Source organism: Schistocerca americana, chromosome 3, assembly GCF_021461395.2.
Source record: "Schistocerca americana isolate TAMUIC-IGC-003095 chromosome 3, iqSchAmer2.1, whole genome shotgun sequence".
In the NCBI taxonomy this organism is placed as follows: Eukaryota; Metazoa; Arthropoda; class Insecta; order Orthoptera; family Acrididae; genus Schistocerca; species Schistocerca americana.
The window spans coordinates 813,206,257-813,221,841 of NC_060121.1; positions in this window are offsets into that span (position 1 = coordinate 813,206,257).

Consider the following 15,585-nt stretch of genomic DNA (forward strand, 5'->3'; position numbering starts at 1 on the left):
AGAGAACTTCAGATAGTCTCACTTGGTGTTGTGCTTCTGTAGAAAGATATGGACTTTCAGTGCAGCTACGTGCAACCTACTGTGCTACAACCATGATGTAGTCCTTCCCTTTTCTATCCTAGTTCTTGAAAATGGTAAAAAAATACTACAGTGCATATGCACTTTATGTCATTTGTTAATATGATTTGTACTCATTGCGTATACATTTTGTGATTTCTTGATATGTTCTGTACTCTATTTCATTTCATGTTCATATACTCTGTGACTGTAAACTTAGTTAATTAAGAAAAATTTGTTGCTCATGGCAAGTCCAAATGACTCACCATCGCTGCCAAATTTTTGCCCCCCCCCCCCCCCCCAATGGAGGGTTATGTAAGAGGTCTGAGCAGATGTAATTTTATGTAAGAGGTCCGAGCAGATGTAATTTCGATGTATTGCTCACGTGCTGCCTGCGATATGCAAGGTATAAGAGAATCGCTGACCAGAAAGCAGTGTTGACTGTACGAACTGTGTAGCAGTAGTAGTAAGTTGTTGCCAGTGTGTGTATGCTCTGGTCTGGTCTGGTGTATCATGTTGGCTGGGCCGGTCGCGGTGCAGCGATGCCGGAGCCTGAGTATTATTGTATAAGGTAAAAAAAGCAGCCTCGCGCATATCTAGTAATATTATGTAAACTCCCATGTATATCTTTTAAAAATGTCCTAATAATAACAAGCATTCATTTCAATTTAAAGAATTTAATATTTTTTTCAATGCATGATCATTCCGATTGCTGCAAAAGAAAAATCATTTGCTTCCTTTCATAAATAACAAATGTATAGGCCAGCATTGCACAGAGCTGTGCCGGAAAAGAGCTATTGTAAGAGCAGATAGTTGCCGACTTTATCGAGGTGAGAATTTTTGCTTTTTATTTAGAATGATCTTACAGGGCCATGACGCAGCACTGCTGTCGTCCAAATTTTACCAGGTTACTGAATTTATTTTTTATTACGAGGTTTAGGAATTTTTCTGTTTCGAGCTTACATTAAATGAGAAAAGAATTTTGTGGGTACATTAGATGGAATCCAGTTTTGTTCTGAGGTTACACTAAAATTAGGATCATTAACCAAATAATATTTAATTATATTTTTTGTGGGGAGGTTACAAGGTACGTAATCATTTTTGCTGATTTAAGGAAGAAGAGAAAACATTTGTCAGCATCCCATACCTAAGATCCATTTCATAAAAACATTGCTGCCTTATTAAAAACCCAGTATAACAATATTGCATTCTGCACTAAAAATAAGTTAGGGCATTTACTAGTCCACAACATAAAACTAGATACCTACAAATTCAACAACAGTTAAGTATATAGTGTGTCATGCAGCATTTATCATGCCTACTATGTACGGAAAAGCAGCAGAAATTTCAAAACCTATTTCCAAGAACACTGGTCAACGGCGTGCCGCAGTGTTAACACCAGTTCCCGCCAGATCATGGAAGTTAAGCACATGAATTGTATTCGCAGTTGCGAATATGGATTACAGTCAGCTGTATAATGGAATGACCACAAAGAAAATTTGTGCCTGAGCTGGACTCGAACCGGATGTGCCGCTTATCGCGAGGGGTAGCCTTCCCATTAGGCTGTGCAAGCACGACTCATTGGACACGCAAACTTCCATATGTCGTCGAGCATGTGCCTAAAACCGGGACTCGTTCATCTATTATGTATATTCCTGTAGGGGGGAGACATTTTATTTGGAAGTTGAAAGTAGGCTGTTTAGATTTTTATGTTGGTAACGCCACGTAGCGCTCTGTATGAAAATTACTGACTGCTGTGTGCAGTCTGTGGCTGATTTGGCATTGTTGGAATATTTGCTATTGTTTTGTTGGACAGTTCGATGCGAATAGTGCGTAGCGTTGTGCAGTTGGAGGTGAGCCGCCAGCAGTGGTGAATGTGGGGAGAGAGATGGCAAAATTTTGAGAGCGGACGATTTAGGCCTGTGTCCGTCAGAAAAACGAAATTTGTAAGACTGGATGTCATTAACTGATATATATATATATATATATATATATATATATATATATATATATATATATATATATATATTCTAACTGCTGAAGGCACTAACTACTGATAGGCATAGTTAGCAAATGAAAGAGTTTAATAGAGAACAAACAATGTATGACTTTTGAACATTATTAAGGTAAATACATTGTTTGTTCTCTATTAAACTCTTTCATTTGCTAACTATGCCTATCAGTAGTTAGTGCCTTCAGTAGTTAGAATCTTTTATTTAGCTTGCAGTATTGGCGCTCGCTGTAATGCAGTAGTTCGAGTAACGAAGATTTTTGTGAGGTAAGTGATTCATGAAAAGTATAGGTTACTGGTAGTCAGGGCTATTGTTTTGTAGCGACTATTGAAAGTCATATTGCGTTGCGCTAAAAATATTGTGTGTCAGTTTAGTGTTGATCAGAAGAAGTAAAGAGAGAAATGTCTGAGTACGTTCAGTTTTGCTCATCTGTTTGAAAATCAAATAACGTAAGAGGTTTACCAGCACAGTAATTCATAAATTTTTCTAAGAGGCTGTTTCAAAGTCTGTTGCCCGGTGCCGACTGATAAAAACAACATTCCAATGCCTGCGTTATTCCGAATTACGATGCAAAGGCACTGTGGCGACTACAACTTTCATAAAATACATGACGTGTATTCGCAGTTGTGAATGTGGATTACCATCAGCTGCATAACGAAACGACGACAGTGAAATTTTGTGCCGGACCGAGACTCGAACCGGGATTTTCCGCTTATCGCGAGCGGTCGCCTTACGGTTTGGATATCCGAGCACGACTCAGTGCTACATCCAAATTTCCAAACGTCGTTAATCATGCGTCTACAACCTGTACTCGTACTTACTTTATGTATATTCTCATACAGGGGAGACATTTTACTTGAAAGTCGCTTGCCCGATTTTGACGGAGACATACGATGTTGCAGCGCTTGTGTTATTCCCAGTTACGATGCAGTGTTCCTTCGGGTTCGAGGCCCGGTCGGGAACAAATTTTCACTGTCGTCATTCCATTATCCAAATGATGGTAGTCCTTATTCGCAACTGTGAACACATTTCGTGTATTTCATGACGGCTATAGCCGCGCAGTGCCTTTGCATCGTAATTCGGGATAACTCAGGCACTGCAATATCGAAGTTACGGGTTTGGCAGCACTTGTGTGGTTGATTGTCCAGGTCTGCCTAGCGCTGTTGGTACGCGGGTTGTTCTCAGCCCCTGTGATGCCAATTGAAAGCTAGTTGACTGGGAACTAGCCACTTCGTTAACAAACACTGAAGACAGCTGAGAGAGGAATGTGTTGAGCATATGCCGCTCCATATCAGCAACCACAGACGCCTCACCCTGAGGATGACACGGCGGTCGGTCAGTACCGGTGGGCCTCCCGAGGCCTGTTCGGAAATAGTTAAGTTTCTAGTTTAAATTTCCAAGAAGACACGTATGCGTTCAGACTCAACCACAAGGGAAAATCGGTCATTACACATCATGTGTTGGAAACAGGACATAAAGCAATTTGGTAGTACTTCAAAATGAAGCTAACGGTAAAACTCTAAATACACTCCTGGAAATGGAAAAAAGAACACATTGACACCGGTGTGTCAGACCCACCATACTTGCTCCAGACACTGCGAGAGGGCTGTACAAGCAATGATCACACGCACGGCACAGCGGACACACCAGGAACCGCGGTGTTGGCCGTCGAATGGCGCTAGCTGCGCAGCATTTGTGCACCGCCGCCGTCAGTGTCAGCCAGTTTGCCGTGGCATACGGAGCTCCATCGCAGTCTTTAACACTGGTAGCATGCCACGACAGCGTGGACGTGAACCGTATGTGCAGTTGACGGACTTTGAGCGAGGGCGTATAGTGGGCATGCGGGAGGCCGGATGGATGTACCGCCGAATTGCTCAACACGTGGGGCGTGAGGTCTCCACAGTACATCGATGTTGTCGCCAGTTGTCGGCGGAAGGTGCACGCGCCCGTCGACCTGGGACTGGACCGCAGCGACGCACGGATGCACGCCAAGACCGTAGGATCCTACGCAGTGCCGTAGGGGACCACATCGCCACTTCGCAGCAAATTAGGGACACTGTTGCTCCTGGGGTATCGGCGAGGACCATTCGCAACCGTCTCCATGAAGCTGGGCTACGGTCCCGCACACCGTTAGGCCGTCTTCCGCTCACGCCCCAACATCGTGCAGCCCGCCTCCAGTGGTGTCGCGACAGGCGTGAATGGAGGGACGAATGGAGACGTGTCGTCTTCAGCGATGAGAGTCGCTTCTGCCTTGGTGCCAACGATGGTCGTATGCGTGTTTGGCGCCGTGCAGGTGAGCGCCACAATCAGGACTGCATACGACCGAGGCACACAGGGCCAACACCCGGCATCATGGTGTGGGGAGCGATCTCCTACACTGGCCGTACACCACTGGTGATCGTCGAGGGGACACTGAATAGTGCACGGTACATCCAAACCGTCATCGAACCCATCGTTCTACCATTCCTAGACCGGCAAGGGAACTTGCTGTTCCAACAGAACAATGCACGTCCGCATGTATCCCGTGCCACCCAACGTGCTCTAGAAGGTGTAAGTCAACTACCCTGGCCAGCAAGATCTCCGAATCTGTCCCCCATTGAGCATGTTTGGGACTGGATGAAGCGTCGTCTCACGCGGTCTGCACGTCCAGCACGAACGCTGGTCCAACTGAGGCGCCAGGTGGAAATGGCATGGCAAGCCGTTCCACAGGGCTACATCCAGCATCTCTACGATCGTCTCCATGGGAGAATAGCAGCCTGCATTGCTGCGAAAGGTGGATATACACTGTACTAGTGCCGACATTGTGCATGCTCTGTTGCCTGTGTCTATGTGCCTGTGGTTCTGTCAGTGTGATCATGTGATGTATCTGACCCCAGGAATGTGTCAATAAAGTTTCCCCTTCCTGGGACAATGAATTCACGGTGTTCTTATTTCAATTTCCAGGAGTGTATGTTAGAACAACTGCAAATGTTCCTTCATAAATAAAAAACCCTGAATACATGTTAGATGAGCAGATTTCGTCAGCTGTAGTTATTTTAGTAATTTTAAAAACTTATTTTAAATTTATTTTCTTGCGTATGTCAGTTCATTTAAAACTCTAATATCTGACATTACCAAAGAAGCAGAGAATACGTAGAGAGTTTGTGCTATGTTATGCAGCCCTTCCTGCGATGCCACGCCATACACTTAGCTCCCATGTTTGGGGAAGTCATAATCCTGTTGCTCTGAAAGTTACAGAGTATGGTTTTGTAAGCTTCACAAATGCCAAATTTCTTTTCGGAATCGTGCCTATCGTTTACTCACAGTACAAAAACACTAAAGACTGGTGTACTCGTTTCTAAATATGTTCTGTTTAGTGTACTTTGTTGCATTTGTTCACGTGTGTAAAAAGCTAATTTCTTGCAAGTTCTCCATAGTATAAGCTGTACCATATTCACAGAATTTTGTGACAATGGAGAAGCCTGATAACTTACAATCATCTAACAATTTCTTTGTATTTTGAGAACGAAAGCATAGCTCAAGTACAATGCAGTCTGTTTATTATCTGTGCAATTAGTCACTTTCAACTGTGGATCATTTTCAAGCACATGTTTCAAGTTCAAATGTACGTGAAATCTTATGGGCCTTAACTGCTAAGGCCATCAGTCCCTAGGCTTACACACTACTTAACCTAAATTATCCCATGGACAAACACACACACCCATGCCCGAGGGAGGACTCTGAACTCCGCCGGGACCAGCTGCACAACATGTTTCAAGTGTCAGGTTTCGTTTCACATTTTAGTACGTCGCTGGTTGTATATTTGACTGGCTGGATGGATTAGGTCATAATGTACCTGATCCGTTAGTTGGAGTTTAGTTATCTGAAAATTATAACACACAGTTATTGAAATACAAGTTCAGACACAATTTAAACATATTGCTACACAAAGTTTATAAAAAAGCAATCATTCCCTATAATTTTTTTTAACTCGCTATCCAGAACTTCTGAGTTAAACACATCTGCAACTCATTTTGAAATTTTTCTGTATTGGATGTGTAGTGAAGGGTGATAATGTATATCAAATGCTAGTTAGTTATACTCAGAGGTAATTTCGCTTCTGGCTCTAAATGCTGAACATCAACAGTTGGACATTATTTCGTGGTTCTTTGACACATTATCTGCCTTTGTCCTATATCGTGCACGCCCTTGGATTTCCACAGCATAAAAAATGACGGAGGGTTGCACAATTTGCTTCACTGTCGTTGCTGCATTGCCCCTCTATGGCATACTGCCTCTTTGCACATTACATAATGAAGTTCATCTTTGGCCATCCGATATTAAACTACATCTGGCGCATAAAGAAGTATGCTCTTTGAGTGACATGATGTTTCATAGAACGTATATTGAAACGTCCCCTTTTGAAAAATTATCCAAGTGACTGTGCTTAACCTGACAGACAATATTTTGTTAGCGCAACGCAATCTGACTTTCAATAATCCCTACAAAAGAATGGCCCTGACTAACATTAACCTATACGTTTCACAAATCACTTACCTCACAAAAATCTTGTTTACTCGAACTACTGCAGTACAGCGAGTGCCACTACTGCCAGCTAAATAAAAGATTCAAACTACGGAAGGCACTAACTACTGATAGGGATAGTTAACAAATGAAAGATATTAATAGAGAACAAACAATGTATTTACCTTAATAGTCATAATATACATAGCAGTTCATGACAAATTACAAAACTCCGCCATCTCTCTCCCCACATCCACCACTGCTGGCGGCTCACCTCCCACTGCGCAACGCTACACGCTGTTCACAGCCAGCTGCTTAACACTACAATGGCGAGTATTACAACAATGCAAAGCAGCCACAGACTGCACACAGCACAGCCAGTGATTTTCATACAGAGGTGGCGTTACCAATAAAAAAACCTAAACAGCCTACTTACATAGCCCCCATGCTCCCCACAAAAAATTTTACAAATTGTATTGGGCAGTGGCCAATACAGATTTGAAAAAAAATTTTCATAATTACAATAACAAAGAAATCAAATGCACACACTTATTGATACAATGTTGGTCAAAAACTAAAATTTTCTCACAGTCCATAAAGACAGTCCTGATCGTTCGTTACGGTAAAATAGTAGTGTTTTTCTCAAAGTCTGAGCAGTAGAAGAAAATGCACACGGAAGTAGTGGATTTCCATGCAGTCTTGAAGAAGTAGTGTTGTCTTTCCAACGGAAAGACAGTGCTGACTCTTGACATGCATACAGGTAATGGGCCACAACAGAGCAAACCCACAGCAGAGTCAGTCGAAATTTTGAAGAGTATTGGTAGGTAGGTCATCACAGAGCAGACCCACTGTAGTCCTGGTGGAGATTACGGTATTGGTGGGCCAACAGAGGTGCAGACCCACTGCAGTCCTTGTAGAAATAATGGTATTGATGGATCATCAAAGATGTAGACCCACTGTAGTCCTTGTAGAGATAATGGTACTGGTGGGTCATCAAAGATGCAGACCCACTGTAGTCCTTGTAGAGATAGCCAGCAGCCATCTGTTGTGACTGTGCAGGTGCACAATCACCATTGAAGAGTCTTGCGGATAATATAGCAAGTCCATAAACCACCACTTGTGCACTCACAAAGTTTTTGAAATTGTCCTTAGAACCAGCAATGCTGTTATCCAGTCCCTTGCTGAGTTATTAACACACGTGCAAACACTAACAGTCCCTACTTCTCACATATTGTCCATATACTATGACCAACAGAAACGTGTGCAGTGAAATGTAACTAACAAGTTAATAATATCATGAACTGGTGACAATTACAATTTAATAACATAAGAATACAGTTACAAAGGTACAAATACATCATTAAAGAACATAATAGTACAGATAACATTTGTAGTAATATGGGCTTTACAAAAGAATCGAAATAACATATACATCAGTGTTACAGGAATTATGACATGAGTACATACATAAAAGATCAGAGTAACTTTCGAAACATCAACTTCACACATGAGCATTAACACAAAACAGAATAAATAATGTCTAAACATCTTTACAAAGTAAATAACACATTATTAATGCCAATTGTATTTGAGGATAACAGTATTCCTCATCATAGTGAATGTAACTTAGTATTAGAAGAGAAAAAAGTTCTATGAAACAGTACACAGAGACAGGAAGAAAACAAATACACAAGGGTACACAAACATATAGTGGGATAACACAAAAGGGAAAGGACAGGGTTTGTTTACTGCAGTATTTTGCGTGGAGATTTCCCTTTGTTCATCATTATTCCCAAAAAGTCCTATCTAAGCCTGCTTTCTGTATTCTGTTCATATTTCTTTCAAAATAATTATTTCTGATTGTACAATACTCATTTGGGCCCAAATCTTTTTTATATAACTTCGCAATGCATTCTTTACCTATTCTCCATAGTCAGTTTCTGATATAGTCTACCCTCTCTTAAGCTAACTTAAATCTACTGAGCTCAGATGCTAAACTAAGGGACAAGGTAATGCAGCAGCACATAAAACAATTAATATAAACAGCAATGAAAAAAATGGAAAATCGCAAAGCAAGCTACAGTAAATCTAAATTACCAAGCAATTCAACATTACAACTAATATGAGGCAATGCGCAGCAAACAAAAAAATAAATCTGGCTTAGCAGAGTAACACAAATTAAAGTTCAGTAGCACTATGCCTGGCAAACAGCAGCTTATATCTAAACATGACATAGCTCAAGCAGAAAAAATAGTACACTAAAGATAACAATGCAGATAAGGAAAATGTATAATTACATCTTAATGTCTATGTAATTAAAGTGGTGCACCACAACAACTTATTGTAAAAAAATTTTACTATATACTTGAAAAGAAAATTATGTGTTACTGTTACTAGTTCCTTCTTATTGTTCTTTCCTTTCCAAGTGCTCCTTTTTTAAAGAATGTGGATCATAAAATAATTATTTAATAGATCTGTTGACAGAAAGTGTTCACATTAGCAAATGCATTTCATTTTATAAAAGCAATGCTGCAACACAGCTGGAAACCAGATATCAAATGAAATAAGCAACTATGAAAAGCAAAGTATAAAAATATCATTCAGTAGTCATGTGACATTTCATAAGTTAGTAGAAATTCTCTCAACTCTCATAGAAAGACGCTTGTCATAATCAGGTGTGCAGACGTAAAAATATTTCTTGTCATTTTATTAGGCATTTCAGTAAATATCATAAATTACGAGCTCCACGGTATGCTTTCAACAAGGAAATGTCAGTAGCGCGGACAATGGCCTCCCCTTTTTTTTTTCTACCTGTGCTGGTGAAAGGCTAATGGCCCTTTTTTTTTTGGGCGGCTGTTGCCCAGGTGGGTGCCCGCGACGCATTACGTGCAGGTGGTCACTTAACTTACTTACGGAAATATTTACTACAGCAGTTTCCGCTATAGTGACAGTCTCACATAAAAATATTTCACAGGTCAAGAATTAGCGTTCCAAATCTGTAGAAACACAATCCTACAAATATAAGTGTCCAAAAAAATTTTCGCCGGCATTGTGATACATTCGCGCATTTACACAGATTTCATAACTCTTAAAGTACGATTCTTGGTTTCCAACATCCTGTTTCACATGTCAAGAGTCCCTACCCACTATTCATTACTCCTTACCTTATTACACATATACGTATCCATCGACACTCGTCAATATTTCGTCATTATAAATATGAAGCATAATCAAATAACTCATATAGCCTCAGCCTATTAATCATAAACATACCTCAGCAGCATAATACACATCGTCGTCGTAAAAATAACATCATAACACCTCAGTCAAATCTCAAAATCGTCGTAGCTTCCTCCAATAATTAAAAAAATTCTCTGCTCATGTCAAAAGTGTCATCTGCCTCAAACGTACTTTAAAAATCATGAATCCATACCAAATACATCATTCAAAGCTCTCATAGTATCACAATGGTTCCGAAAAAATATGAAGAGTTCACACAGTACAGACAAAATACAATTTCGTAAGTGTGAAGTTATCCAACGGTGTAATTACGTAAACATCTGTCACTGACGTAGTAAAAAACATGTTTATCTCTCAGTTAAATGATCAGATAGCTGTGTAATTTGTGTGTTAGAGAAATATGGTACCGATGTGTAAAGTTGTATAAGCAAATACCATATTAGCTAGGGTTCCTTGTGGTTGCCACACACATGGTACACAAAGTAAGCATGTACCCCCCTGAGGATAAATGTAATTATACTCCCAGGTGTTACAAATTACAGCAGTGGAATTAAATGTATCACAGAAAACTTTCTTTGTAATTAAAAAAATCTTTAAAAATAAGTGTTTTAAGTATAAGATTAATCACTCAAATGCGTGTACTGTAGCGCTAAACTGTGCATCTTGTCACAACATAATCTCTGTGGAAGTGTCGTAGTTATCGTCCTCCGAAAGCTAAGTTCTGCAGAAGTCAATGTACTTACCACATGATAAACAAAAGTGAAATGCTTTGCGTATAGATATCGTAGTTATTATGCTTATTGGCGTGATGAAGAAAGTACTGTACAGTAACGTATTGTTATGCCACGAAAAAGGCTGTCTCATTGTTGCTATACCACAAAAGTTACTACTAAAACATGTTTTTCTTCCTAGAAGAATTCAGAAAACTGTGCAGATATAAAACAGATACACTGCAAAAGCAACATTGTAAATTGTCACTCATTAGTAGCGTCGTGATAACATCGTCTAGCTGTCACATAAACTAACCACTGTGTCCTCTGGTATCTCACAGAAAGTACTTTAAACCCAGAATGTATTTTCAAGTAAACCAAAATGTTGCATTAAAATCTCATTAGCAGTACCAGTATGTGTCCTAAGTATGTAAGCCTGATAGTCGTTACGTAATCGTGCAACTAACAAGCAAGAATGTATAACTAACAACACTGTGTCGTCTGTTCATTATAACAATGCATTCGTAATTTCTGTTTAAATAAGTTCTCTTGGTTCTTGACTGGATATTTCACTTCAAACATTGTTACATGTTAACAGATTCTAAATCTGACAAAGCATACTAGAAATGTGAAGTGAAAAGTTTTATGGCAAAGACAAAGTTAAAAAGCAGATTATCTTTCAATAAACGGTTTTACATGTGAAATGTGGTGTAAACCTTTACTCTTCCTAGTACGCAGAGTTTCAACTTCAACGCAATTATCATGTGGTATACGTCGGATTCTGTAAGGTCCATTGTAAACTAGAAAGAATTTGTGACTCAAGTGTTTCTTCTTATGTGACAATGAATGAGCTTTAATGAGAACCTTCTTACCAATATACAATTTCTTTGCATTTGCTTTACCGTGTAGTTTTCTCCTTTTGTCTGCTGCAGATTTTATATTTTTAAGAGCCAAATCAATTATGTCTTTGTGTCGAGGTTTACGTGTATTTGGGAAAGGTACAAGCTCTCTGATTCTGTTCGGTGGTTCTTCATTCTTTAGTACAAGAGTAGGTGGTAAAGCAGTGGAATCATGAGGCATTTCATTCAGCACATTTTGAAATAAGTGTAAATATCTGTCCCAATGCTGATGCTTTCTGTGACAATAAAGTCTGCAAAGCTTATTGATTTCTTTCATAATCCTTTCAGACGGGTTGCAATGTGGTGAGTACAATGAAATAAAAACAGGTTTGATTTTATGATTCCGAAGCGTGCGTGACCAAACAGCAGATCTAAATTGCGGTCCGTTATCTGAAATTACTTTAGCAACGTGGCCAACTTCACGTAAGAAATTTTTAACAAAGACGTTGGATACAGACTGTCCTGTGGCTTTACGTAACGGTGTGAAAGAAACAAATTTTGAAGTAAGTTCAACAGCGACTAGAACGTACGAAAATCCATTAGATGTTCTGACAAGCGGTCCCAAGAGATCAACAGCAGCAAATTCTTTTAATTTAGAAGGAATGATAGGAAACAGCGGAGCACTATGGGAGATAGTAGATGGTTTCGCCTTTTGACAAAGTTTACAAATAGACAAGACTCTTCGAATTCTCTTTTCCATATTGTTAAAATAACAAGTCGTTCGAAGAATATGATAACATTTTCGTGGGCCAAAATGTGCGTAGCTGAAATGAATGTACCAAATGAGCTTATTAACAAAATCGTCTGGAATGCGAAGTACCCATAGCTTGTCATCAACAGTGCAGCGTTTGAAGAGTATGTTGTTTCTAACCAGGTAATAATGCCGAATCTGAGTGTGTGTCTTTTCATGCCATTTACTTTTGATGTCTTTCCAAATCGGATCTTTATCTTGTTCATGAGCAATGTCTTTTAAAGATGTGGTGATGAAGTTTTCAAAGGCGACTTTCTGAATGTAAAGAATACTGAAATTTTTCTCGAGGTTGCCTTCTTTGTTACTTTTCTCAAGCCCAGCCGGTGCGCGTGACAGTGCGTCCGCAACAATGTTCTCCTTGCCGGGAATGTAGACTATTGTGAAGCGGAATTCTTGCAGAAACAATGCCCAACGTTTTAACCTGTCATGATTTAATTTTGAAGACATAAGAAATTGTAATGCACGATGATCACTGTATACTTTTACGTGCTTACCAGAAAGAAAGAAACGGAATTTGTTAAATGCCCAAACGATAGCTAAAGCTTCTAATTCAGTAACGGAATAATTTTTTTCAGATTTTGTTAGCACTCTGCTAGCACAAGCAATGGTTTTCTGAACGGTAGTGTCATTTTCTATGGCTTCTTGAAATAAATGGGCACCAAGACCGACTTTAGAAGAATCCGTGCTAAGGCAGAAATCTTGTGACAGATCTGGATGAGCTAAGATTGGCGCGTGAAGTAACGCTTCTTTCAAAGAATTGAATTCCAATTGTGCTTGTTCGTCCCAGTTCCAAATAGTATTTTTTCCAGTGAGAGAACAAAGTTTTGGTGTAACAAGAATTTGCATATTCAGAAAACGACGGTAAAAATTTACGAGACCTAGAAAGCTGCGAACTTGTCTTTTTGTGGATGGAACTGGAATGGCTCTGATTGCTTCTAACTTTTCAGGATCCGGTTGAATCCCTTCAGAAGAAATAGTATGTCCCAAAAACTTCACCTTTGTCCTACCGAATTCAGACTTTTCCAAGTTAACTGTAATTCCAGATTCTGCAAAAATACGTAACAAACTGTTGAGAATGCGATTGTGTTGTTCCCATGAGGCTTCTGCTATCAGAATATCGTCTACATATAAGGTGATGTGACGTTTTAAGAATTCAGAGTCTACTCCCAGTATAATTTCCGTCGACAATAATGGAAAAATAAGAAAGTTCGTAGAGAAGCTGTGGCTTTGACAAAAGAATTCTAAGTTGGTTTGTTGGCGTACATCTACACTTTTTCCAAAGATTGCACCTTGTAATTTAATCTTACGTAACGAAAGTGTGGGGCAATCGTTCGATTTGTTGCATTTGCTAAAGGCTGTTTCACTAATTACTGAGATGGGACTGCCAGAGTCAAGTACTGCCGTAAATTTTACGTCATTTAGTGTAATGTGAATCACAGGATATGCAATGTTGTTAAGTTTTACGTCATGTTCCTGGAGTAAGATGTCCCTAATGTCTTCCATTTTTACGTAATTACTAGCTACGGCAGCTGCGTCATCAGTTTCATAAGTACGTTTTGTTGCTGCCAGCGGTGTGAGTCATTGCCTATTGTCTCTTTGTTGGCGCGCGTCGTTATTGGGATTTGGAGGCCTAACTTCTACAAATTCACCGTGACGAGAGGGCCCTGCCCTGTTTAAATCCCGCCAGTTCTGATTCAATTCAGGTCTGTCGTTACGATCACATCGTCTGTCGTCATGTTGGTAGTTCCTGTAGTTTCTTTCTTGTCGGTTAAGTGGTGGAGAATTTTTCCCTGAATCGTAACTGCGCGCTGGACCGTTGCATCTAAAGTTATTCTGTCTCCCGTAATAATAATTATTTTGGTTCCCATATTGTCTGTTTCTCTGATTGTCTCTGTAATAGTCATTACCGCGGAGAGGTGATCTTTCCCTGTAATTATTACTACTCTGCCAACGGTTGTCATACGGGTGGTGTCTGTTTTGGTCACGATTTACGTTATAAGAATAGCCTTGTCGTGTATTATTTGTGTCATCGCGGAATTGTGACAGATGTGACCTGTAATTGTTGTGCTCCTGTTCCCGCATTCCCCCATTGTCAGTGTCAATTTCCAGTTCTTGTAACAGTCCCTGAAAAGCCTCAATGTCTTCTTTGCAACGTCCTGCTAAAATAATATGTCGTAAATGTTCAGGTAATTTGATTAAGCAAATGCGGATGAGTTCTGAGGGGCTGTATGGGTTTGACAGGTACTGATTCTTGTGCAACATGTCTTCAAAATATTGCACAAGACTGGAGAATTCAGATTATTCGAAATGTTTCATCATTATGATGCCATGTTTTACTCGGTCTTGTGTGGCTCGAGACCAATATGCTGAGAGGAAGGCATGGTAAAATTCTCCTTCACTGTGGCAATCGTGAATGACCGATCGCATTCTTACAGCTGGTTCATTCTCTAAATAGCCACACATGAATTCTAATCTGTGTTCTAACGACCAGTTGGGAGGAAAACAATGAGAGAATTGATTGAGCCATGCTTGTGGATGAATGTCATTGCCAGAATTCTTAAATGTTTTGAATTTACGTGTAGTAATGAACAGCTTATAGTCAAAATCATCATGTCGGCAAGTCGCATGTCGGTCATTGTTACGTCGTTTCGGCGGTTCCATCTCAAAATTCGGCGTACCTTGCCAACTTCTTTCACAATTTCCGAAGTGCCCTGTGTTGTTATTTTGTGTCTGTTCCGTATTTCTATGTCCCTCTTCCCGTATTGGGGCGCGAGTGTCCTCTGAAACACGTAATTCTTGTACTACTTGTGCCTACTGATCTTGCACTTCCCGGATTTCTCTTTTGTACTGTGTATTGATTTGATTTTGATTTTGTTTGAATTTTCTAATTTGTTCATACTCTTCAGTGTCCGTGAAGGCTACAGGTGTTGTGTCATTCCGATCATCATCTACCTTTGTAGATAAGTTAGTGACCTGATTCGACAGTTCGGCTACTTTCTCCGATAGTGAACACATTTCCTCAGTGTGTTTTTCTGAACCAATTTTCAGAGTGTCCATTTGTGTTGAAATCGAATCTACTGTGTCCTTCAAGTTTTCCTGAGTTTTTGTAAGTTGCATAACCGAATCGGTAGATGCAACTGAGTCAAATTTAGCTTGCTGGGTGTCGTGATTTTCATGAACAATGGTTTGCAGTTCGTTTATGGCTGCTTCGTGATTCTGTAATACGTTTTCATGCCGTGAAAAAATGGGTTGAAAATGCTCACAAATTTGTGTTTTTACGTCATTACAGACTTTTTGACATTTCGATTCAATGTTATGTAACTCACTAGTTAAATCTTCACGTGTTTGTTCAAGTGTGGTGTCTAACTTTTGAAGATTTTGTCCCATTGCGTCTAACTGTTGCTGTGTTTGTC